General features: G+C 38.0%; 1 protein-coding gene across 1 annotated transcript in view; it reads left to right on the top strand.

The window, feature by feature from the left end:
- Positions 1–26008, top strand: part of LOC100929018 (connector enhancer of kinase suppressor of ras 2) — a 274574-nt gene that overhangs the window by 31444 nt on the left and 217122 nt on the right. The window contains exon 2 of the mRNA XM_031944609.1: positions 6255–6323. The gene's annotated coding sequence lies outside the window, so the exon portion shown is untranslated. The remainder of the gene's footprint in view (positions 1–6254; positions 6324–26008) is intronic.

The following is a 26008-nucleotide window of genomic DNA, read 5'->3' on the forward strand; positions in this document are numbered from 1 at the left end:
ATTCCTAAGATCTGTCAAAGGGGAATCATATCTGTCCCATCCACCTCACAGTGATATTGTCAGCAATATTATTTGTAAATTGTGAAGCACTCTAAAAAAGATGTCCTATTAATAGGACCTATTATTATTGAGTTCTCTGCCAGCACTTAGGATATTATGCCACCAACTCATGCCCAATGGAAAAGACTGAAGGGAACAGGAAAGGCAATTAAAGAACCTTCTGGAATATCCTCTGCAGTTTTTAATCAGGAATAAACCATAGATTTGAAAAAAGGTGTTTTCTTGAATAAAATTGTATGGTTAGAAGTTGCACTAAGAACCCCAGGATTAGTTATTTATGTCAAAAACATTGAATGAAGCCCACCCCTTACAGCCTCACACCATCAGGGTGACCAGTTAGCTTGGAGGCAATGGAAGTCACCCATGTCATGAGCCAAAGCTGGAAGTATACTATAGGAAACACTGAGCTAAGCATTTCCCCTCAAGCTGTTGCCAAAGAAACTCACATTTGATTTTGCTTCTCTAGTTGTTGTTTTTGGTTCTTCCTCTGTTTCTAGTTAAGTAATTAGTTGTTACTATGGCCTTTTAGCATCCTTGAGAGGAAAGTTGAAGTTATCATTTTCAAATTAGAGAGTCCATTCTCAGTCGTAAAAACCTGTCTCTTTAAATTTCAAGGGATATATTTTAGTGTCATTAAAAGAAATCAGTAGTAATTTGGCTTCCTCTGGAGAAACTAGAAAATGTAATAGACGATCTCTGTGAGTTCAGAGCTCATGTATAACTGAGTTTATTATGCTAATGGATTATAAATTCATCAACTCGACTGTCGGTTCCTTGAAGTGAGATATTTTCTTATTTATCTTTGCATTTCTCTGCCCATTACAGAGGCTTGTCCATAATTGTGCATAATAAATACTTATTGATTTGAACAAGGCAGGGCTGTGTTGTTTAGATCAGGCCCAGAGACAGAATAGAACTTCCAGATGTCCATAGTAGGAAAAAAGATTAGCAAATTCATATATTAAGGTCCTTTCCCACTTCTCTTGAGGCATTGTTGTTGCTTTAGGCAGCTCTGCTTATTTTTAAAGCCATTGGTATCTATACATAAAGGAAAATAGTTTTGAATTTCCAAAAGCATGGTTTAATTTCACACATGTTCCCTCTGTACATTGGAAACCCAGAATCAATATTTTCATGTCCTGGAACTTTTCATCAAAGTCATAAGTCTCATAAGTCTCAACTAATAACCATCCTTCACGATAAAAGTTACTAGAGAACCCTAATGGAGGAATTTGTGACCAACAGGGTTTTGGTAGATTACGTCGAACTGGAAAGCCTGCATGTACAGTCTCTATGGCAAATAGTTTGTCTAAGAGCCTAGCCTAGCATACTGGTCACAAAGTGATGAACTTTTACTCAAAGAACTCTCTAAGAGCATCTAAAGTCATAGGATTGCAGTCTGCATCAGTGAAGGGAATTAATCTCATTGATGAAATCACAGATCCATGAATTATTAAAGTACTATAAATAGCCAATTTTATTACATAAAATGTGTGTCATAGTGACACACTGTGAATTAGCTTTTTGCAGTTTGCCAAGTTGCCTATCTATTGTTCATGGCTAACAGTGAAGCTCTAACTTCTACTTCTACATAGATTTTGCTTCTCTATCTCCCAACTACTGAAACTGTGGGTCCTGATCCCATATGGGGTCTTGTAACTGAATGTGGCATTTGCAAAATTGATTTGTTATCAGTAAATATTTGATTTGTATATGTATTTCATATTCTTATGTACTTGGGGTCACATAAGAATTTCATGGGTAAAAAGTAGTCATGACTGGAAAAAGTTTAAGGAACCCAGCTCTACAATTTGGAATTCTGCCCAAAGGGCTATCAAATTGTGGATACCCTTTAATCCAGCATTATTACTACTGGGCTTATATCCCAAAGAGCTCTTAAAGGAGGAAAAGGACCCACATGTGCAAAAATGTTTGTGGCGGCTCTTTTTGTAGTGGTAAGAAACTGGAAACTGAGTGGATGCCCATCAGCTGGGGAATGGTTGAATAAGTTATGGTATATGAATTTTATGGAATATTATTTTTCTGTAAGAAATGATCAGTAGAATGATTTCAGAAAGGCTTGGAGAGACTCACATGAACTGATGCTGAGTGAAATAAGCAGAACCAAGAGAACAATATACACAGTGACAACAAGATTATATGATGATCAATTGTGATGAACTTGGCTCTTTTCAACAATGAGGTGATTTAGAACAATCCCAATAAATTTGTGGTGGAGAGAGCCATCTGTATCTAGCGAGAGGACCATGGGGAATGAATTTGGATCACTATATAATAATTTCACCTTTTTTGTTTTTGATGTTGTTTGAGTGCTTGTTTTTTATTTCTCTTTTTTCCCTTTTGTTCTGATTTTGCTTGTGCAGCATGATAAATGTGGAAATATGTTTAGAAGAATTGCATATGTTTAACCTGTTATTGGATTGCTTGCTATCCAGGGGAGGGAGGAAGAAAAATTTGGAACACAATGTTTTACAAGGGTAAATGTTGAAAACTATCTTTGCATGTAGTTTGAAAAATAAAAAGCTATAATTATTTAAAAGAAAAAACCGAAGTGGTCAAAAAAAATCCTGCTCTGTCTTACCTTGTATCTACTGGTAGCTGAAATTCTGTCTCAGCTATTTGCATCTCTCAACCAGGTCTCTAGCCTCTTAAGAAAAGAAAAGAGGCACTTCATAAGTAAGGAGAGAGAGTCATTTCATCAAGTTTCCAGCCTGGTCTCTTGCCTTGAGAGAAGGAGACCAGTATTATTCCTTATGTTCCCAGTTCTTGCTCAGAAGATTCTGAAGAGACTCTACCCTGAGGTCATAACTCTATTGCCATTACAAATCTTTTTGAAACTTTGCCCCTAAAGATTAACAAATTTCCCTCTGGTCATACTCTACCCATTCCAATGATTCCAAACCCCACTGATCATTATTCAAATCCTATTTCTTATCTTCCCCTAATTCCTTATTCATATTCATTTCAGTACTTACCATGTCCTTCCCTAAAGTTACTCACCCATTCCACTGTGCCCTGGGCAATGCCTATTTTATTGGCAACAAACTTGCTTTCATCTTAAATCTTTTCCTTTCCATCTTCTCACAGAGACTCAGCTCAGGCCCTATGATGACACAGCCTCCCTGACAACATTTTCTAGCAGTGGCTGTACATTTTTTCACTCATTCCCCCACAACTCACTGGTCAAAAGGAAGGAGTTGGAAAACTCCTTGCTCCTCATTGCTGTTTCCTAGTTCTCCCACCACCATCATCTTTTGAGGTTCCAATGAGGTTTACTCAATCTATATTAACCACCCAACTAAAATTCTGGTAGCTATTGTTTATAGACCTCCAAGATATTTCCTTTCCTTCTTAAGTGAGTTTAGAATCTGGCTCACAATTTTTCTCTCCTCCTCACCTCTTGTCCTATCATACTAGAGAATTTGAACACACACACACACACACACACACACACACACACACACATATTCCTTCAAATATCCGAACCTCCCAATCCAGTGGCCTACTCCTCTCCTCCACCTAAGCAATGTACAAGTTCATAGTTGCCTGAACTTATTTCTGGATTGAGAGGGCATATTTACTTCTGTTGCTTTTTTTTCTGGTTGATTTATCTGTTTCTGTTCAAGGATTTTGAGGTTTGTTCTTCCTTTGGTAATTGTATTCTTTTTTCCATTTTATTTTCTCTTTCATTTACTTTCCAACTCTGTTCCCTCTGATTATAGTTTTTTGGGAGGCTGAATATCAAAGCATCTTGGCTTCTTCTAATACTAGGCAGTTCACAAAAGCCAAGTCTCTGCCCTAAGTGACTTTTGGGTGGTCAGAAACTGGTGCACTTGGATGCTTTATCTTTTCCTCAAGTTTGCTGTATAGTTCATTCTTCCTCCCCCATCCTCACCTATATAGTATCTTCACCTAGTAGCCTGTCCCATTCCTTCTGTTCCTTTGTTCTTTGACCTAGCGCCAACTGTTAAAAAAAACTTTTCATGTGCTGGTGCTACACGATTGTTTGCTCAGTTGATCTTATGGGGTTATTGGCCTAACTCTGGCTTTGTTGGTGATACAGGGTTATCTGTCCAATGCTGGCCGTTTAGAGCTTTGCAGAACTGATGCTACAAGGTTGTGACTCTCAGCAGGCTTATGGCCTCCTGACTGGCTGTCACGGTTATGGGAAATTTCTGCAAACTGCAGCTAGAATTTCTATAGCACTGGAAAGAGGGAGGGGAATCAGAGTTTGGGGGTGGGTTTTGTTATAAGACTGTCATGTCCTTGGGTCTGCTAGTACAGCCTTACCACTGGTAGTGTGGGAAGTAGAGAGAGAGAATGAGTGAGCCCATGGTCAGTCAATAATTCTCCCTGGATTTTCTAACTGTTCCAATATTCTATGATTCAAGTTCCAATATTTCCAGAGATAGACCATCATTCTAAAAGCTTTTTCTTCCTATTTGTGAGAGAAAGAGAGAGAGAGAGAGAGAGAATGAACGAGTATAAGGAGGAGGAGGAGAAAAAGAAGGAGGAGGAAGAGAAAAAGGAGGAGGAGGAGAAAAGAGAGACTGAGGGAAAAAGAGAGAAAATCTATCTTTTGGTATATCGTATACTTAAAGCATGACTATTTCAAGTCCATTCTTCTTTGAACTGGTTTCTTTCTTCTCCTCCTCATCTCACCCCAAAACAAAGCAAGAAAATTAGGGTATTCCAATTCATCTATAGAATCATAAATAAAGAGCTGGAAGAGACCTCAGAGTCCAACCTGACTATTTTACTGTTTTATGAACTAAATACATGGTTTTCGTATAGAAATAGTGTGACATTTATTTTAGATATCCAGAAACGTGTTTTCTTACTTCCTAAATTCTCAGTTATGTTCTCAGTAGGCAAGCGTGCCAGGCAGGTGAGTTCTGTATTTATTTTCAAGTCAGTCTGTGGGGAAAATGAATGTAATGACTGAAAATCACTAAGTTTCCAAAGTGCTTATATTCTAGTTCAGTGCTTCCCAATCTAAATTGTGCAGCAGACCAGTAAAATATTTAAATTCTTTACCATGAACCACTGTGCCCTCTACAGCCTCAGCATGGTGGCTTTCCCAGTTCAATGGAAATAGCTTTTTATATATCATGTTCCTCCCAATTTCTGTAGAAGACTGTGTTCTTCTCTTTAGCACACATAGTTTCTAATGTGTTAAATTTGGGCACCTTCATTTTTGAGGCTGGGAAAGATAGTCCCTATTCCTTGTGGTTGGTTGTTTTCTAGTCATTTTAGTCCCACATTTGGGGTTTTCTTGGCAGAGATACTGAAGTGGTTTGCCATTTTCTTCTCCAGATCATTTTACAGATGAAAAAAACTAAGGTAAACAGGGTGAAGTGATTTGCCCAGAGTCACAAAGCTTAGAAGTTTCTGAGGCTGATTTGAACTCATGAAGATGACTCTTCCTATTTCCAGGCTTAGCACTCTTTTCACTGCAGTGCCACCTAGCTGTCCTAGTCCCCATGGTACATTTGTGTAATTTTCATTATTAACTCTTAATTTGATTTTTATTTTTAATGTATAATATATGATATGTCATCATCAGTATAATCTGGATACATGTGCTTTTTTCTTTTTTTAAAATCAGTCATATTAATACCTTCTCTTTTTATAACAGACATTTTCCTTATAGTTTTCCCTACCCCAATAGAACTCTGTCTGGAAAAAGTGAAAGGAAGGAAGGAAGGAAGGAAGGAAGGAAGGAAGGAAGGAAGGAAGGAAGGAAAAAAGGAAGGCAGGAAGGCAGGAAGGAAGGAAAAAAGGAAGGCAGGAAGGAAGGAAGGAAGGAAGGAAGGAAGGAAGGAAGGAAGGAAGGAAGGAAGGAAGGAAGGAAGGAAGGAAAAAAGGAAGGAAAAAAGGAAGGAGGAAGGAGGGAGGGAGAGAGAGAGAGGAAGGAAGGAAGAAAGAAAGAAGTAAACAAAATTAACTGCAATAGTGACTACACCTGACAAAATATGACATTTGGCAACCATGGTCTCCTATTTCTCTGTGATTTATTTATATTTACAGCCTTTACATTATGATAGTTCTCAATGTAGATGTTTTCCTCATTGATGTTGATGTTTTTCAATATTTGGAATCATGTTGAGATTCTTTTTGTGGTACTCTAAGCTCCTTGTTTAATGTGTTTCATCTTTTCTTTTGTTTTTTAGTCTAATGTTGACCAATGCAAGCAAATTGATCCTGGGGATGAAGTGATCCAAGTTAATGATCAGACTGTGGTGAGTAAATTGAGTTTTGTACATTGTCTGCTGTGGAGGAAATTATGTATGGGATGGGGGGAATACAGACTCTAGAGCTAGAAAGGACTCTCAGTAGCATCCGGTCCAATCTACTCATTTTACACATGAGAAGACTTAGACCCAAGGTGATTTGCGTGAGGTCATTAAGATAGCAAGTAGAAGAGCTAGGCTTCAAATCCATTTCATCAAATTTCCAAATTCCCTGCTTGTTCCAAAATACTAGAGAAGAGGACATATTTACCATACTATTCAGGATTCAGGGGTGCTGAGACTCTTCTGATTTGAGGGATCTTAGGCTGCTAAACCAAGATCAGAAGTAGGTTCTTAGCCTGGATGATGAAGTCAAAAAGAACACAGTTAGCCAAGAAGGAAAAAAGTATCTGTCAGAAGTGGTCTGAAATGCCCATTTGAATCATAGATAGGACAGAAATGGGGCTAGGAACCAAATTGACCTAAACTGGTTCTAAACCAGACATAAAAATGCAAATTACTTTGTATTTCACCATTTCAGTTCATGAGTTCTTTTTTCTCCAATGGAGAAAGTTTGTAAAGCTATACAAGCATTCCATCATTCATTCAACAATTTATTTAGCAAAAAATACTTAGTAAGTAACATATACATATTAATACTTCAAGCTGGTCATGGTGGTAAAACATGGTAGAAAGGCTTTGGCCTCCTTGTCCATTTCTAATGTTCTAAGTCATTGCCCCCCTGTTTTCACCTTCCTGCCACATCCCATGCCCTTAATACTGCTACAAGTGCTCTGTGTAGAAGAGTAGAGTGAACTATTAGGTCCTCTCCTATTTCCCTGATATTTGGGAAAATGCTCTGAATCTTCACAAGAGCATAGCAGGGGCAATTAAAATGATTATTTTGCCTTCTGCTGTATCAATGGACTCAATTCAACCTGTTTGCCAGCTCATATTTACGTCTTTTCAATCTGGGATTGCTCCTCACAGTTAGCATCAGAATGATAAATTCCTTGGTAAAGATTTTTCAGAACCCATAAGGACAACATAAAACCAAGATAAATCCACAGCTTCTAGGAGAATCTAAAGTTTTAGAGACATGAGCTATATGTTTTCTTAATCTTCCATTTTGCCTTTTTTGTTGTTTCTCTTAAAACTGGTTAGCCAAATCAATAAAAAGCCTGGCTCACTAAAGTTCAGAAACTCCTTAATTCCACTTTAGAATAAAATGTCATGAGTGGGAAATGAAAATTTAAAGGACAAACTCTCTAAGGAGTTCATTCCAATTTAGCAGGTCAGTCTTCATCTAAGGCTAACATTAATAACACCCCTAACTTCATTGCCACAGCACTGATAAAAGATGATACAAAGCAGTTTTCAGATGATTTTTATCTGTATGGAATATCACAGATTATCAAGAAGAAATAAATTATTTAAGAAATAGACCAAAACTGTGTTCTTTTTACCGAAAATGTGGATACCTCACATGAAACAGCTAGCTTTAAAGGGAAAAAAACCCAAGTGTATCTGTCTAGCCATGAGCAGCCTTAAAAGCCCAGGGAGTTAAGTGACAGGGAAGGAGACTGGTTATAATTAACAACTAATTCAAAAGGCAAAAGATCAATCATTTTTTCAAACATGCATAAAGGTGCACAGTTAGAGAGCATTCTCTGGGAAGGAAACTATGCAAATGTATGTGAAGGTTAAGTTGCTGTAACCCAAGACTGCTCTCTACCATGCTGAGAAATCAAGCCCTAATGCCTTGGATACAGTTCTTTGGCTTAGCAGGATTTATGCTGAAGAAGTAGTGGGTAAGTATTCTAATGAGGAACAACTTGATTTTCCCTTGCCCTAGAGAAAGAAAATCTCAGAGCAAAGGCTAAAGGGTAAGAGATGCTGATACCTAAGGTTCAGTTTGGAGAGCCAGGTGCAGGGACAAGAGAACAATAGGTATTGCTGCTGTTTTCACTTCCTCCGCCGCCATCAAAAGTATGTTCATGGGGCAGCTAGGTGGTGAACTGGATTGAGCATTGACCCTGGAGTCAGGAGAACCTGAGTTCAAATCCAATTTCAGATCCTTGAGACTTATTAGCTGTGTAATCCTGGGCAAGTCACTTAACCCCAATTGCCTCACCAAAAATGGCCTGGGAAACATCCCCTTTTCACCACAAAGTGGGGAAAAGCTTCTACTTGTTCTTATTGTTTCACGGAATCAGCTCATCACTAATCCTTATCTCTCCAAAAGTATAATGGTTGTTGGTGACTTTTAATACACAGATTTTCCGTTCAGTAGAGCAGAAAGAAAGCCTCTGCATTACTAGTGGTGGGAAAGAACTTGCAGTTCTTTGGACTCTCCATTGGAACTCTCCATTGGAGAAAAAAAGAACTCATGAACTGCAGTAATTGCAGTAGAACAATTTATGTTGTCACCAATTTCAATTGTTGAATTATCAAGTATGTTTGATACTTGATGAGCCTGTGTTGGGACCCTGTGTCGGGACACCTAGATGCTAACATTCTTGCCATAATTTGCCGTTTTCCCTTCCAAGCAGGGCTGTATGACTGATTGATTAATGGGCCTTCCTTTCTCACTGTAAATTTGGCTTTGTAAGCTCACTAAGTTGAATTTTTGCTCTACTTGTGAAAGGAAGGAAACAAAAATTGATTATGCAGTTATATTATCCAGGAGCTGTGTTAAATGCGTTACATTATCTCATTTGATCTGCACAACAACTCATAGATAACTGTACTATTACCCCTATTTTACGGATGAGGCAACTGAGGCAGATAGAGGTTAAGTGACTTAGCCAGAGTTATATAGCTATGAAGTTCTAAGGCCATATTTGAATTCTGCTCTCTGTAACTCCAGGCCCAGTGCTTTGTCCACTATGTCATCTAGCTGCCTTGAAATGATATAGTCAAATATGGAATCATATTTTGCATGACTGCATGTATCTAACCTATATCAAATTGCTTTCTCTAGAAGGAGGCCACCAAGGGAGGAGGAGAATTTGAAACTCAAATTTTAAAAAGCAGTTGTTAAAAATGTTTTGTGTGTGATTGGAAAAAAATTAAATATTTGAAAAAAAAAAAGAAAGGAACAAGCCTGAGGGAAAAAAACTAGTCAGTTAGTCAATAAACCTTTATTATGTGTTTACTATGTGCCTGTCACTATACTAAGCATTCAAGAATGAAGTAAAAAATAATCCCTGCTCTCAAGGACGACAAAGAGGGCAAGTCCATGGGCTGGAATTGTGCCAGTTTTATAAAAGGTCAGACTAAAGTCATTTGCTTCAGATTTGTAATATGTTGCTTTCCTCTTAAATATCGCTGAATTGATGGCTTTCAAGACTTGCTTTGTAATGGGCAAAAACGAATAGATTCACTTTCTAATTGAGTCTGTAGTAAGATTAATTTTTCTAAAATATTACATTAGAATAAAATGTCCTCATAATAAAAAATAATTCATTAGATCTGTTGTCTATAGAATAAAATCTACATTCTTTAGCCCAGCATTCAAGGCCCATTACAAAGGATAATGCAATGCCCATTGCAAAGGATAAAAGGAATTAGTAGATTATAGGATCACAGACTTTTTTCTTTCATTATCAACTGCATGACTTTAGGCAAGTCAGAACCAGTACCCTCTCCCCTACTCCTTCATCTGTACAATGGGAAAACCGTGTGTGTGTGTGTGTGTGTGTGTGTGTGTGTGTGTGTCTACATCTGTCTTTCTGTCTATACACACACAAGACATATATCTTTTAGTGTTGTCATAAAGATCAAATAAAATGATAATAGATGTGAAAGTGCTCTGAAAAAATGGAAACAGATTTTTGATTCATATGTAAAGTATTATTGTTGAAAATAAAAAATTTCTTTGGTTGAAATGATCTTTGCTATTCAAAGCACTTGATCTGTGGGGGGCTGGGGAGAGGAATTGTAGCTTTGAGTATATGGTGCCACAAAATTGTAGTCATTCTTTCCTATCCTTTTAATTCACCCAACTTTTCACAAATTTGCTATATTGTCATAGAATTACATGAGCCTGAAATACAAAGCCTCAATTGAAGATATTGCCTTACCCGTTGTGGAGAATAGTCACATGAATATTCTAAAGCTTCCATATTGAATTCTATTTTTAAAATTTTTCCATTAAAATCTAACTAGTGGTTACCTTTACAGAAAGCTAAGAAACAAAAACTCTAGGGGAGGGGGAAATTGTCTCTCTGTCAAGGCGAGTAATATTGTAAAGACAGAATTTGTAGGCTGGTAATTTCCCTACTGTGTAGATAGCATATCAGATCCTGTTTTCCGTTCCTTTCAATTGAATGAGTTCGAATGTTAATCTGTGCACCTTCCTAGCAGACAATAATAAAGGAACCAATTCCAATGAAAGGGATTGAAATGTTTTAGTGAAATCATATGTAGAAAGAACCCTAGATACGGCATATTAAGTAGATATCTATTTGAAGACCATCTGTAAATACATGCTTGCCATAGCCAACTATGATTCTCCTTCAATGTACCATTTTATAATATCTCCAAATTAGCTGTATTGTGAAATTAAAGATAAATGTTTTATGAAATCTCCATATTGCTTTGGAAATCAAACCATTACTGACTTAGCTGATTATCAGAGCTGCCCCCACTAAAATTAGAAAGAAGATGATTGGGCTATTTGGCACATGATTCCACCTAAGGTGTTTCTCCATGAATTACAGAACAAAAGATAAAATGTTCAGGATTGTTTGGGGGTGAAGGCTAATCTTTACATTTGAAAAATGAAACCTTAATGGAATGCTGCATTCTAATGCTAGTCTGAGAAATTAAATTTAATTTCTTGTGGATGGTCGGTTATGATGTTCTTCAGATGGCTTTGAAGAACTTGCTAAACGCTAATACATAGTCATCCTCCTTAGACCTGCTTGAATAGTCTACTTCCTTTAGGTGAACATCCCTCCTGTTACTGCCAACAATTTAGTCATCATCATGTATGTTCTTTCACTCTTAAACAGTTGTCCAATATTCTGCCTTTCTATTGATGACTCATGTTCACTCTGATGGTGAAGGTAGCAAAAGCTGACAGAGGTTAAGTGACTCACTCAGATCCACACAGCCAGTAGGTACTTGAGGCCAGATTGGAACTGAGATCTTGCTAATTCCAGGCCCAGTACTCTATCTGCTCTGATACCACGCCGTTGTCCTTCTGGCTGCATAACCCCTAGATTTTATTACACATGCATGATTAGGTTTTCATCTTGAGCTTAAAAGTAATATTTCTCCCCTCTCCTTCTTTCCCCTCAGTAACCTGTGCTGAATTTCTTTCTATTATTTTCAGAACATTTCTCAATTACCAGGCTATTTTGATTAGTTTCCTGTCTTCCAAGGTGCTACCTACTCCTTTTGGTCATTTGCATATTTAATGAGTTTATTATTCTATCATGTAGGTCACTGATGAAAATGTTAATAATCTTAGGTTCAGGAAAAGGACATCTTTGATGATACTAATGAATTGATAACTTTCTTAGCAGATTATCTAATACAGGGATAATTAACCTAGGTTACAATGAACTTTTTTACTATTTTGATAACTGCATTTCAATATGCCTGCTTTCCTTTGCAATCTTATATATTTCATGCATTGGAGAAAGAATCTATAGGTTTCTTCAGATTGTACATAGGGCCCATGGTATACAAAAAGATTAAGAACCCCTTGTCCATCTTTAATTGTGTTACCTACACTATATTTTCTGAATTTGTTGACAGATATGTTGTAAAGAGCAGAATCAAATTGTGAAAAATCAGGATATTCAATATCTGTCACTTCAGTTCTCCAAACAATAATTTTATAGGAAGTTGAGTAAATAGACCCTTAGAATGCTTATTAAATATCTACTCTATGCTATTTGCTTGGTATTGTAGCTTATACGATCCAAGACACAGGCTGTGCTCCGAAGTTGTTTGGAATGTAACAAATAATATATGAATAAATACAAATTTCTACCTTGCTTTGTTATGTCCCAAAGGATCGGTACAGGCAGTAAGCACCCTGGGAGTTTCAGAAGGAAGTGATCACTGTTGTCTTGGAATGTTCAGGACTTTTTAAGGAGGAGATGGGATTTTAATTGGGCCTGAAATCAGATGGCCAAAGATGATGAAGGAATGCATTTCAGGTGGGGAAATGGAATGAGAAAATGGATGAAGGGGAGAAGTTACAAGGTGCAAGTCAGAGGCATCCAATTAAAAGGATTTAACTGAGGCAAGAAGCGTAGGACCTGAAGCACAGGAACATCTTCTAGTTAAGCAAATTCCCAAACCATTCAACAACATGGCAGTGTTTTCTTTTATCCTGTTATATCCAGTCACTTTCTCTTTGCTTCTTGTAAGTTGTTTCATTTACTGCTTCTTTATCTTATACATATTGTCTATGTCATTGTACAATTTCTTGTTATTTCCTATACAACGTTATACTCATTTTTGCTTCATGTCATTATTTAGCTAATATGGTTTCTTATTTTCCCATGCTTTTTTAAATATGTACATAGGTTTGGTTTTATGCCCATAGTATTGTTCCTTTAGCACCATGTTGCTCTCTTGATCAATTTTCCCCATATACATTTTTCCCATGGAGCATTTTGAGTGTATTAGAGTTTGCCAAAATGTGCTTTCTCAAAAGTTTTCTAGGAATTAACTTAAATCTTTGGGCTACAATTTAAGCTCATCTCCCCATAGTCTTCTCTCAGTGAAGATAGAGCCATATTGGTTGCAACCATTCTTTGACATGAATTTATTTACTGACTGAATATTGAGCCTCCATCTTCTCTTCAGATAAAAATTACCTCATTCTTTGAAACTTTTCTTTAATGATCTAACGTCCAACACAGTTTTGCTTCTATGGATCTCAGACTACCCTGGTCTTCTCAACCTTTGCTTCTTCTTCTTTTCCTCTTCTTCCTCGCTTATAAACATTGAGTGAACAAATATTCTGCATGTAGTATTGTAGTTGGTTATCCGTTACATTTACTTCTTAGATATTTTGTATATGTTACATATCATAGTATAGTGGATATAGGACTTGGCTTTCCTCTCAGGAAGTCTGAAGTCCAAACTCATTTCTGATATATGCAAGTTGTATGTAAAATGTACATATAGTACATATGCACACACATATATTTATATACCTATGCACAAATAGTAACATATGCTCATATACATATATAATACAAACACACACACACACACACACACATATATATATATATATATATATAATACATGTAGGCAAGTCACTTAGCCTCTTAGTGCTCCAGGTAAAGTTTAATTATTATAAATTATAGAGGAATTACCAGTCAGCATCAGTGAAGTCTCTGTTCACTATTAAAATCACAGTTTTCAGACCAAAATTAGAAAGAAAGAAAAATAAAGCAGCATTTTTTTACACATTCAAAATTCTGGTGAAATGTTGTAGACTGTTTTTAGACCCAACTCATATTTCCCAAGTTGAACCCTCTCTATCTTATACTAAAGTATAAATTCCATAACTCACATTCAAGGGTTAACTCTTACAAAATGCTTATTACCTTTTTAATGTCTCAATACTTGCTTGAGAAACTACTTTGGCTCAAAGTGTTGGTTTTTTTATTTTTGCCCTATACTTTACTGAGGTCAATTACCAGCTCATCAACGTCCTTGTCTGGGAATCTGGCCACAATAATTGTGGTCATAGCATGGGGCTTTGAAAAGTTAACAGAGAAGATACCTATGGTTAGGCCTTAATTTCTCTTGTTTCGCCAGTTGTCTGAAGTCTGAAAAACCTTTAAGAATTGTACTTGATGACAATCACAAACATAATGGGGCATGAAATAATTCTTGCCCTTCACTGCTATTCTGAAACCTTGAAACCCAAAGAGATTTTGCTGTTGCTTAAAGGCTGTTTTCTTATACTCTGAGCAGCCATTCCAGGACTAACATTATTCACTGAAACCAAAACTACAGTTTGTGAAATTACTGACTAGTTGCCTCTAAAGGAAAAGCCTGATGAAGGTGGGAAGAGAAAAGCCTTTCTCATGTAATATCTCTCAGGAAAGAGAAAACTTTGTTCATTGCCTCTCTGATTATTGAAATAAAAGAAAGCTCAAAATAGAGACGTGCACCCCAAAGATGTTGCCACTGTCTTGGAGGAGATCCAGAGAAGAGCTTTAATTGAAGGGAAATTCCTTCTATATGCTGAGGTCTTCCAGGTGCTCTTATTTTCACATGAAATTATGGTTGTTACATCAAGTCTAGCAACACTGGTAGCAACAAAAGTGGTTGTTGTTGAAATGATGAGAGCCTTGGGGCAAAGTATCTCTGAAGATAGTTGACTGGTTTCTTATTACTGAAGTTCTTTAAGAAAAGACTGACTGATCACTTGTTTTAGGATTTTGTAGAGAAGATTCTTCCAGTTCAGACAAGTTCAGCCTTGAGGTTCCTTCCAAACCTGAGATTCTATGAACTACTGATAGAAAATAGAAGAAATTCCAGGATGCATTCCCCATCTTTTATTGTTAGCTATACAAATTTTCTTCTCCGTTTGTATAGATTATTGTGAGTTGGATAGTTGTCTAGTTCTATGGACAGACTTACTAATACCATTACATGTATTCCTAATTTTCAGCCCAAGGAATAATATTCAAGAATTAATGTGAAAATACATTCTTTATAATTTCATTTTATGATTTCAGAAAATTTTTTCAATGTCTTTTTTCTCCCTAAAAACAAATGGAAAATCCATAAAATATCTTTTTGATGAACTTTGCTTTGGATTGGACAAATAGCATATGCATTACTATATATTGGTCTGCTACCTGTTAGTACCTTTGGAACTTTGCTAAGTCTTCCAGAAGCACAGTTTCCAATGACCCCAAAAAACTTTTGAATAGCACTCAACTAGTAGAAGGAATAAACTTCTCAGACTCCCCGCCTTTCTTCTAACATGTGATTGAGTAAGGGGAAGATTTGGCTCAACATGTTTTGGTTGGGAGTTCTTATTCCTAATTGGTTCAGAACTAAAAAAACAAGGTTATACTTGAGAGAGAAATGTCTCCTTTGTGGAAAAATAAACCAGACTTATTAGAATGGGGACACAACAATGAAAGCCTGTCATTTTGCCCCCCCAAAAAAAGATTAAAATCATTATATTTACTTAATTGTCATAATAATTATCATAAGAATATTTGGACTCAGAACAATAAAACAATCAAATTTCAGCATCTACTAGAGTGCTATCACAAATGAGGTCTGAAAAGGGAAACAAAACAAAGTATAAGATATACCCTTTGCCTTCATGGAGGTCATCAAGTGAGATAAAGAATGACTTGTATCCTCTATGTTCTAGTAGGAAACAGAATAAATCTGTAAAAATTCAGAAATAAAACGATAAGAGCATAATCTAGGGTCATGGCAGCTGAAAAAATGCTAAGGGCCACTTTGAAGGGAAAATGACAAGACTTGGTGTTTCAGTGCAGATTAGTCAAAGATGCCCTCTAAAATCTCTGGGTACTGAAAGAATAATGTGGCAGTAATCATTGGGAAGGATAACTTTTTAAGGTATGGGAAAATAATTAATTTAATTTAGATACCTTGAGCTTAAGGTGATTATGGCCAACAAGCTTGGCAGTTACTGTGTGACAGATACTGTGCTCAATATTTGTGCAAAGAGGGCTACCAAAAAAGGCAAAATATTTCTTCCATTAGAGAGTTAACATGCTAATCATGGAGACAACAGGTAAATAACTAGATACATCCAAAGTGTCTTCAGAGTAGATGGAAAGTAACGTGAGGGGAAGACACTGGCAGCTGAGGAGACCAGGAAAGGCTTCCTGCAGAAGGTGGCATCTGAGTGAAGTGTGAAGGAAGTTAGGGGAAGCAAAAAGCACACATGAGGTGGTAAATCATACTTCAAAGGCTTTTTTAATGACCTTGGCATTTTAACTGGGTTATGGTATTAATGTACCCTTGTAGAAATAAGATGTTGGCCAGATCTAATTTATCATAATTTTACCTAAAGAGCAAGAACTGGAGGGAATCAGATACAGGGGACACAGGATCATTCAGGGTTGATGGTATAAGGGGCAAGCAGCTAGGTGATACAGTAAGTAGAGCACTGGACCTGGAGTCAGGGGGACCCGAGTTCAAATATGGCTTCAGACACTTGATACTTATTAGGCATGTGTCTTAACCCCTGCTGGAGAGAGACAGAGACAGAGAGATGATGTTATTTAGCAAGTTAAAAAGATGGTACTACTTTGTGACTCCACTAGAAAAAGCTCTAAGGATAACTGGAAGAATCAGGACATGAAGAGCAGGAAATGGGGACGTGGGGACATTAGGAACAATGAAGAGCAACTTCTCCTACCTCACACTCTTCATTTAGGATAGAGCTAAAAGGGACCTCAGAGGCCATAGTGCAATCCCTTCATTTTTAGATGAGGTAAATGGGGGCTCAAGGGGGGGAAGGGACTTGCCCTCAGTCATACTGGTGGTAAGTGGTAGAGACAGGATTGAAACACGGGGCACTCTGATGCCAGGGACAGCTTGGGCAAGCAAAACAGCACGTAGGCCTGAGCACAGTGTCGTCAACCTGAAAATATTTCCATATGTTCATCCTTATTGTTGTATATCCCCTTGTTCAGTGAAAACTCAGCCTTTGAAAGGCTGCATCCATGCAGGCGTGAATGGAAATCTTTAAACCAAACCTTAGCTGTCTGCTTGAGAAGAGTTGAATGTTCCATAGCATACATTATGGATACACACACACACATACACAAACTCACACACATATACATATCATAAACCTGTATGTTTGTAATTCAGCTAGAGATGCACTGAACTTTTCAAAAGGAGCACTGGGTCCAGGCCATCTGGCACCAAAATCCCATTGGATGCTCCCCAACTGCCAACATGGAGCAGCGTAACAGAGCAGAAGTGAATAAAGGGAAGGAATGCAGAGTGACTGCCAAAGTTATTCCTTTCACTGTGGATAGGCTCTCTCAGGGTTAGAGACTCTTCTAAATAGCGGGGTTCCCACTTGTTAAATACCAGAATAATCAACATCAACAGATTTATGAAATGCTCAGTTGGTATTCTTAAGTTGTTCAAATAGTTGTCAGAAAATATTTAGAACATAGCATTGTACTAATTTTTATAATAGCTTTTTTATTTTTCAAAACACACGCAAAGATAATTTTCAACATTCATCTTTGCAAAACCTTGTGTTCCAGATTTTTTCCCTCCCTTACTTCCACCCCCTCCCCGGACAGCAGATAATTCAATATAGGTTAAACATGTGCAGTTCTTCTATACGTATTGATGAAAAGGGAAAAAATGAGAAAGAAAAAAACAAGCAAACAACAACAGCAACAAAGGTGAAAAGACTGCTATGATCACATTCAGTCCCCACATTCCTCTCTTTGGATGGGGCTCTCTCCATCACAAGTCTATTGGAATTGGCCTGAATCACCTCATTGTTCAAAAGAGCCTGTCAGAATTGATCATGCCATAATCTTGTTGTTGAAGTGTACAATGATCTCCTGGTTTTGCTCACTTCACTGAGCATCAGTTCATGGAAATGCCTCCAGGCCTTTCTGAAATCATCCTGCTGGTCATTTCTTACAGAACAGTAATATTCCATAATATTCATATACCACAATTTATTCAGCCATTCTCCAAGTGATGGGCATCCATTCAGTTTCCAGTTTCTTGCCAGTATGAAAAGGACTGCTACCAACATTTTTGCACATGTGGGTCCTTTTCTCTCCTTTATGTTCTCTTTGGGATACAGACCCAGTAGAGACATTGATGAATCTAAGGGCATGTATAGTTTGATAGCCCTTTGGTCACATTTCCAAATTGCTCTGCAGAATGGTTGGATCATTTCACAGCTCCATCACCAATTGTACCAAAAATTTTAAAAGACCAATATTTCATAAACTAACAAGGCTTTATATGTTTTTAATTATACAATTATTTCACAGAAAATAGTAATAATGGTATACTCATTAATGTAAAAAGGAGAATCAAGATTAAAATGGCATCTTTTATTATTTTAAAAGTATTAAACCAGACTAACTTACTGCTAACCCTCTCTTAGTTTTTAATAATTCAAACCTGCCACATACATGATATGTGAGTTATTGTGCTACTCATGATTTATGATAATTCTAGTGCTAATGGCAAGTTTTTGATAACATCTTATCTTTAAAAGAAATTGTTCTCTAATGGAATTTTAAGGAATATTTTATCAGTTTGTTTTAGAAAAATTATAATGACAGTCACTGAAGAAAAAAATTGTCAAGTCAGAAAGTGAAGATCTTAAAAGGGAAAAATGTCATTAGTAAATAAATCCAACTAACCTATATCATTTCTGTCAACGAGTTTGGTCTACATAGAGTTTTATACTTATTATATGGCACATGAGGTAATAAGAGTTAGGGGCAAGTCAAGGATACTAATGAAAATTTTAAATTTGTTCTGTAGATTTTAAGCAACTCTTGTAGATATCTGAGGCTCTTCAGTACCCAGGGCCACCAAAGTAAATTAGCAAAATAGATATATTGTCTGATCTAACCCCTCAGAAAAGGATATCGCCTATTAGGTATCACATATTAGAATAAGCATTCTGTTGTCATTCACCTCATTTGTATTTGGGAAACAGTTACTAACATTTTCTCCTCGGTCCTTGATCTCTTCTTTTCAGCCTCTTTTCAGCCTTTTATCCTCAGGGAAATCTTGTATCAGACACTGTATGTACTGCTGGTCCCCTTCCTCTCCATTCTCTCTGGAACAGAAGGAGGTGCCTGTGTCAGATTCATTTTCCTTCCTTCCCCTTTCAGACTCTCACCCTGCCATCTTCACTCAGCTACCTTGTACCCTTCAAAGTTTGCTCCATCTGTCCAGATCATCTTTATTGTTGGAACCACTCTCTCCTTTCTCAATGAGTCCAGTCCCTCCATCACAGTACTTTGCAACTCTCATAGGTCCCTCTCATACTTGGGGAATCCAGTATAATAATAATATCCAGCATTGTCATAGCACTTTAAGATTTATATCTCTGATCTCATTTGATCCTCACAACAACTCTGAGAGAGAGGGGCTATTACTGATGTCCCCTCAAACTTCCAGTTGATCAACATGATCAACTCTCATGACCTGAAATTTCATACTGCTTGAGTCATCCCCTAGATGTGTTAGCTTAGATGTCATCACTTCCCCAACTGGGCTAATCTCCTCTCCTATCTCTCTGCTTCATTCTTTCTAAGTGTATTCATCCTCATTGGAGATGTGGAGTCCTTCCATTTCTCCCTGCTCCCCCAAATCTGTCTCACTTTCTCCATTAATAGTGCTGGCCTGGTAATTAATTAATTGGTGGTAGAGATGGCATATACAAAATCATGGCAGCAGGAATGGATAAGGTTTGTTCAGGGGCCTGTGGGGAGAGGCTTCACAAAATGTCACTATAGAGCTGTCAATGCAACTTGTCTTTTTCTTCTAAGGTTCTATTTTGGGGTCCTGTAATCTTGCATCTCTGCAAGCACTCTTGCTTTGATGACTTTGGATTCCTTGACATCGTGCCTCTCTGGGGACCAACAGTGACCTTAGACTGAGGTACCATAACCATACACCAGACCCTTGCCCCAGTGGTTTCTTTTCAGCATGTAATCAGCAGCTACCTTAGAGTCACTAAGAGATGCTCAAGTTGGTTTCAGTCATTTTGATATAGGGAGTCAGCTTCTAACATTGAGTTAGAAAAAGATTAAGGCTTTTTCCTCCTTGTGAAAGGTTTGCTAAATCTTTTATGGAGGTTTCCTGTGAGCATACATGAATATTGAAAGATTGACTCTGAATGCTCTAATGTGCTCCTTGAGACCTGAGGGCAATATTAGATACCTTGAAATATGCAAAGCACAGGACCTTATGTACACAGGAGGAAATAAATGTGTAAAAAGATTCAACCAAGGTTAGCAAAAATGTAATAGTGAGTTTCATTTTTTCATATTTTGAAGGATGTGTGAGGTCAGCTCTAGAGAATTTTGAGAACTAAAGTTATTTTAACACAAACAGATTGTCTATAATGCTTTGCCCCACCTGACCTGAGGCTGGGCCTGGACCCTTCAGAATATGGGAGAAGCAAATCCTCTAAGATTTATCAAACAATAACGGAAGGAAGGATTCATGTTTGTTCAAACAGGTAGCATAAATGTTAACCAGACATTGGACCAATTTGAGGAGACCTGTATTGACTTATTAGGGGTGCATTTAAAGACAATACACCTGCCTGTATTTGGGAGCTGATTTATCTCAGAAGGCTAAGGGGCCAGGTTGCTTATGCTCCCCAAGAAAAGCACCAAGCCACTTCCACCTGCTGGTTTGTTTTAGCTTTGGCAAACATCGCCAATATTCAACTCATTCTTAGAGGTTTAGTGTTTGACTCTGGAACCCAGGAGGATATCCTTTTTTTTAAGTATCAATTTCACTCCAAAATTCACAGGCAAAGAAAACTTGTTATTTTGAGTTAAATAAGCACCTTTGTCTATCTAAATACTGGGCAGCAGATACTATATTAGACTGACAGGCAAATAGAAGAGGAGGGAGAAGGAGGCTCTCTGGAGCCGAATTGAGCCTTTGTGGCTCACCTAATTGAGAGCCAAAGGGTACCACACCATCAAACAAGTGGGCACCTATAAATAAAGGTCAGGGAACTTGATGGGGTTAGATCAAAATCAACTTCAATTCACCTTAAAATTTGCTGAAGCAAACAAGGAGTGAGATCAGGTACAAAGGAGGTCTTCCATTGTCTTATCAATATCAAAAACGTTAGACCCGCAGCCATAGTGGATGAGCATCTCTAGTCGAGGCTAGAAACAGTAAGACTCACGATAGATCACAGGTAGAGAGCAAGATACCGTGGAAGCCTGATCTGTACTTGTTTTTGTCTCCTCTCATATGAATTTCATGATCTCAAACTTCAGGGAACCTCAGAGTCTGTCTAGTTCAATCCCGTGAACTAGAATCCTTTTCCCAACATACCAATAAGTGGTCATCTAATCTGTACTCAAAGACATTTAATGAGAGGGAACCTACTGTTTCCTGAAACACTCCTTTCTACTCTTGGTAAGCTGCAACCACTTGGAATGGCATCCCCATCCCTATTTCTCTCCCATCTTTCAAAGATCATTGACATATGAACTACTTCTTCCAGCAACCTCACACACTGTTCCTTTGAACCTAGTGACTTGAACTCATCCAGGGCAGGTTGGTACTGCCTCATCATGGATTTCAGTTGCCCATTCATGGGTTGTTTTTTTCCCTGGGCTTTCCATTCCCAAAGATCCATGTCAGAGAAACACAGTTGCACACTGAGACTTGAACTGTTCTGCCTTCTCTGTGGTTCTGAACCACAGTCTTCTCCATACCACACACAAGTCCTGTCTTTGAGTCTCTTCTTTTCTCCCAAATGACTAAAAAGTCTCTGTTCTTCTCTACTTTTCTCACTTGTGCTTTCTAAGTTTTAGCTCCCCAGATACTATTCTTATAGGCCTAGGTCACATTTTTGGAGCCATCTACTACTCTCTTTGCTCTGATTGTCCATCCGTGCCTTTTTAATATTTGAGTTGGTTATTGAATTCCTTCTGTTTGGTCTCGCAAAGCAACCCTTCCTTTTCACTCATCATTACAATCGTTTCTCTTTATGTCTTCAAAATTTCATTCTTGAGAGCTTCTAATCACTCCTAGGCTCATTTCTCACAAAGTTTTAGATGAGATTCTACCTATACTTTCTCTGAATCCTTTGCAATCTGCTTTCCTAAAATCTAGGTTCATGTTACACTGTGACCAATTTCCTTCATCTTTCCCATCACCAACTTGAAGATGTAATACTGCCTTCCTCTCTAGACTTCTGTCTTTTCCGCCCAGCAACCAGTTCTTGCACATTGTTGAGAATTAGATCCGGGATTAAAGTTCTCCTCATTAGTTCCTTTACCCTCTGAAGGATGTTATTGTTATTAAAGCGAGTTCAGAAATTCTTAGCTGCAGGGAGAGATGTCCACCAGATGTCTGGATAATTGAAATTCCCCAACATGGCTTTTTCATGCCTCGATCTATTTCCCCAATTTCCTTCCTATAGACAGCTGAGGGGATGGGATTTATTGCTGGCTACTTCCTTGAATTTTGTCTACTTTGAATGTCTTGATGTCTTTGCTGCTAGTCTTCAGCCTCTGTAGCTACTCTGTTATCTAGCTTAGGGGATAAACATGGGTAGTTTGCCCCCACTCCTTTGCTTTTTGGTTGGAAGCCTTTTTGATTAAATTTGTAAGACTCCAGAAATACTTCTCAACTTTTGTTGAGTGCACACCATTCCCATTCAGGCACTTGCCATTCTTATACTTGAAGCTGTGGTCTAGACATACAAATCCCATTGCTAGACAGCAGCTTTTTAACTAGTTGTTTATTTACTAAATGCACCTTTCTCTTTTGAAGTTCTTGCCTTGAATTGGCAGTAGTGATGGAAACCCTACCTGCCTCCCTAAGGTCTTCAGTTTATTGCTTTAAACTTCCTAATTTTTAGTACTGTTTTCTAGATGCCCTTCTGGTATTAAAAGTTGTATCATTCCCAGAGTGGGCGATAGTCATCTGGTTTGACTAGCCCTCCAACATTCTCTGTCATAGATCTTCTTTTATACCTTGGACACTTAGTCCGCAAGACAGCGGGCCTCTCTGTTGTTTTTCTCAGGCCGACACATGTGCCTTCTCCTCAGCAAGGAGTCACAAATCACACCTGCTTGTCTCTTCTTCCTCTGTCCTTTCCTGGATGATGTCTCACCTGGTAGTATTTAAGAGTCCATATCATTATTCCTTGGAGGAAAAGCATCTGCTTCCTCCTCAGAGGACCCAATGTTCTCCTTATTTGGGAAATTCTTTAAGTGTTTAATGGTCCTTCTTTCATTTCTACCATTTGTACAACGCATTGTTGCAACCTACTTATCCAGGTCAGGATTCCCCTCTGCCTCTTGGGATCATTTTTCTTCTTTCCTTCACATTGTAGCCACTCTCCTTGATTAATGACTGAGTGGTCACTAACTCACCTGACCCATTATAGCCAACTGACTCCAGACCATGTTTTGTATCATATCTGGCCACCAGAACCTGGAAATCTACACAAACCTATATAAAATCTTGTTCTGCTACTACTTAGTCTTCTCCTACCCTCCAGACACTGTGACCTCCTCCCATGAAAGAATTATCCCATTCTGCTTCAAAATTCCCTCCTACATGTCCTGTGCCCCACCACGTTGAGCTGACCTAGTTGGTCGATAGATGGAAACTCACTCAAGATATTACATGTAGCTGGTCCCAGACCATGTTTCACATCTCACCGAGCCCCAGGAAACCAGGTCCCAGCCTAGCATTTTATTACTTGCCCTGCTTTGTCCATCCTCTTCACAACCCGCTTTGTACCCCTTGTTTTGAGACCAGTAATCAAATCAATGATGCCATGACTGCAGTTATTCTCTTGGAATTCCACACACTAAAATTCCCTTCCTTGGCCCCCACTCCACTAGATGAATCCCCCTGTTCGACTCCTCGTTTCTTGAATGCAGGTGCTATCTCACTCTCGTGTTCGTTTCCTTAGTGCCTAGCTCAATGCCTGGCACGGGGTAGGTACGTACTACATACCTTTTTTCATTTATTCACCTCGTTTTCCCCAATAACCTGGAAAGTAGAAGCGTTCCTCAAAGTCCTTTATTTTCTAGGAAGGAGTACAGTCTATACTTTGAACACAGTCACTTGGACAAAGCACAATTTCTATGACAGACTTCTTGTTGGATAGACCTCATTCTCTTGATCTTGGTAGCTTCTTAATATCTTGACACCCAAACCCAACTTCCTTTCCTTGGCTTCCCTTATTTTAGTAATTTTTCCTTACCCAGACATACTGACCTTTCCTATTTCCCTTTAAGGTTCACTTTCCTGTTGTGAACCATCTTGTCTTTTATTAGAACCTCTGAGAAGAGTTGTCATAGACACAGTAAAAATACCTCGCTTTTCCTGGTTTTAGATCAACTGGAAATATTCAAGGATCTGGTGAAAGACAATCATTGTCTCAGATCTCTCTTCCCAAACCTTGTTTAGGGCTATACATAATTTTGCTCTTTCCTGGGAAACACCATAGAACTAGAAACTTGAACCTCATGCTTCTGGGAATCCTGCGCCTGTATTTTTTCAGGACTCTGTAAAGATCCCCAAATGTCTGCCTGCACCTGGAGTAGCCACTGCCTCTATAGCTAAAGATTTAGTCCCACTCCCCATTTTTGGTATCAAAGTAGGTGTTGGGTTTCTGTCAGAAAGCCAGTGTAGGATCCTAAGAGATCTTTCTCTGTGCTGGGAATCTGCTTTGTCTTTTCACAAAACAATTTTCCAGGCACAAAATTTGTTATCTGAAGAGTAGTGAAAAGGATATCATATTGGTATTCAGGTAGCCTGGACCTTCTCGTTATCTATAGCACTTGGCTAAGTCATTCCTCCTCTCTGTAAAAGGAGAGTATTGAACTAAATAATCTCAAAGGTTCTTCCAGGTCTAGCATTTTACAGACTGGGTATTGAAGAAAGATTTGTGGAAAAAACCGTAAAGAATCATCTAGAGAATCAACCGGTCCCTTCCCATTGTAAACAAAGAAATAGAATGAGAATAAATCCGTGCCCATCCTACAGCTACAACACATAAATTCAGTGTTTCAGATTTCGAAGCAAAGAAACCCAAACTATTTTTAGGGTTGTGGTCTGTAATATTGGCAAGGCTTGGTCCCAAGATAACATTTGTAAAGAGCAAAGCACAAAGCCTGCAGCATATAAATGCTTGTTTCTTTCCTCCAATAATTCAATGAAAACAAATCACCACTTGCACCTATACTAGGTTGCAAAGACCAGAATTGCAAAAGCTACTGAAATCTTATTCTCCAAGTGCAGCTCTTTCTCTTTTAGTATTTATTTGTTTAGGTAGATACTGGCCGGGATTGAACTGGCATTTCATATCTATTTCAACAGGGCACCACAAATTACATTGTGGAGCAGGACATACTTCCAGTTCATTAGCCATTAACAGGTTTTTCCCTAATGATGGGAGAAAAAATTCTCAAGGCCATCAATAAAGCTTGCCAGAAATTTTGATAGCTGTCAGCAAGTAGTTTTAGTAGTGTGGAATTTGGCAAGTAGACCTTTTACCTCTGATTTCTGCTTAAAGCTGTTCCTCTTACAATCTATTGAACCAAATATATATAAAAAGGATAAGTTGAAAAACATCCACTGAACTTGCCTATAGCATGGTTGATCCTTGCAGCTTCTGGGAATCTGTCAAATTAATTCATTTCTAGCCTGAGGTATTGCTTTGTATTTTTCCCTTTTGATCCTAGTAATTGTATTACAGCAAATTCCCCGGTTACATCAGATCACTAGGACACTAGAGTTTTTTCTTTTCTCAGTATTTAAGTTACATAACGGGGCGGGGGGGGGGGGGAGGGAACATAGGTCATAGAAATAATAGTTTAAAATAATGTTTGATTTTCTCTGTAAGCTGTTTTTATGACTACTCCACTTTTCTTTTAAAGCCAAAGGCTGAGAGTCATTTTTCCTTTATTTTTTTCCCTAAAAGGAACCAT

Source organism: Sarcophilus harrisii, chromosome X (genome assembly GCF_902635505.1).
Source record: "Sarcophilus harrisii chromosome X, mSarHar1.11, whole genome shotgun sequence".
Lineage (NCBI taxonomy): Eukaryota > Metazoa > Chordata > Mammalia > Dasyuromorphia > Dasyuridae > Sarcophilus > Sarcophilus harrisii.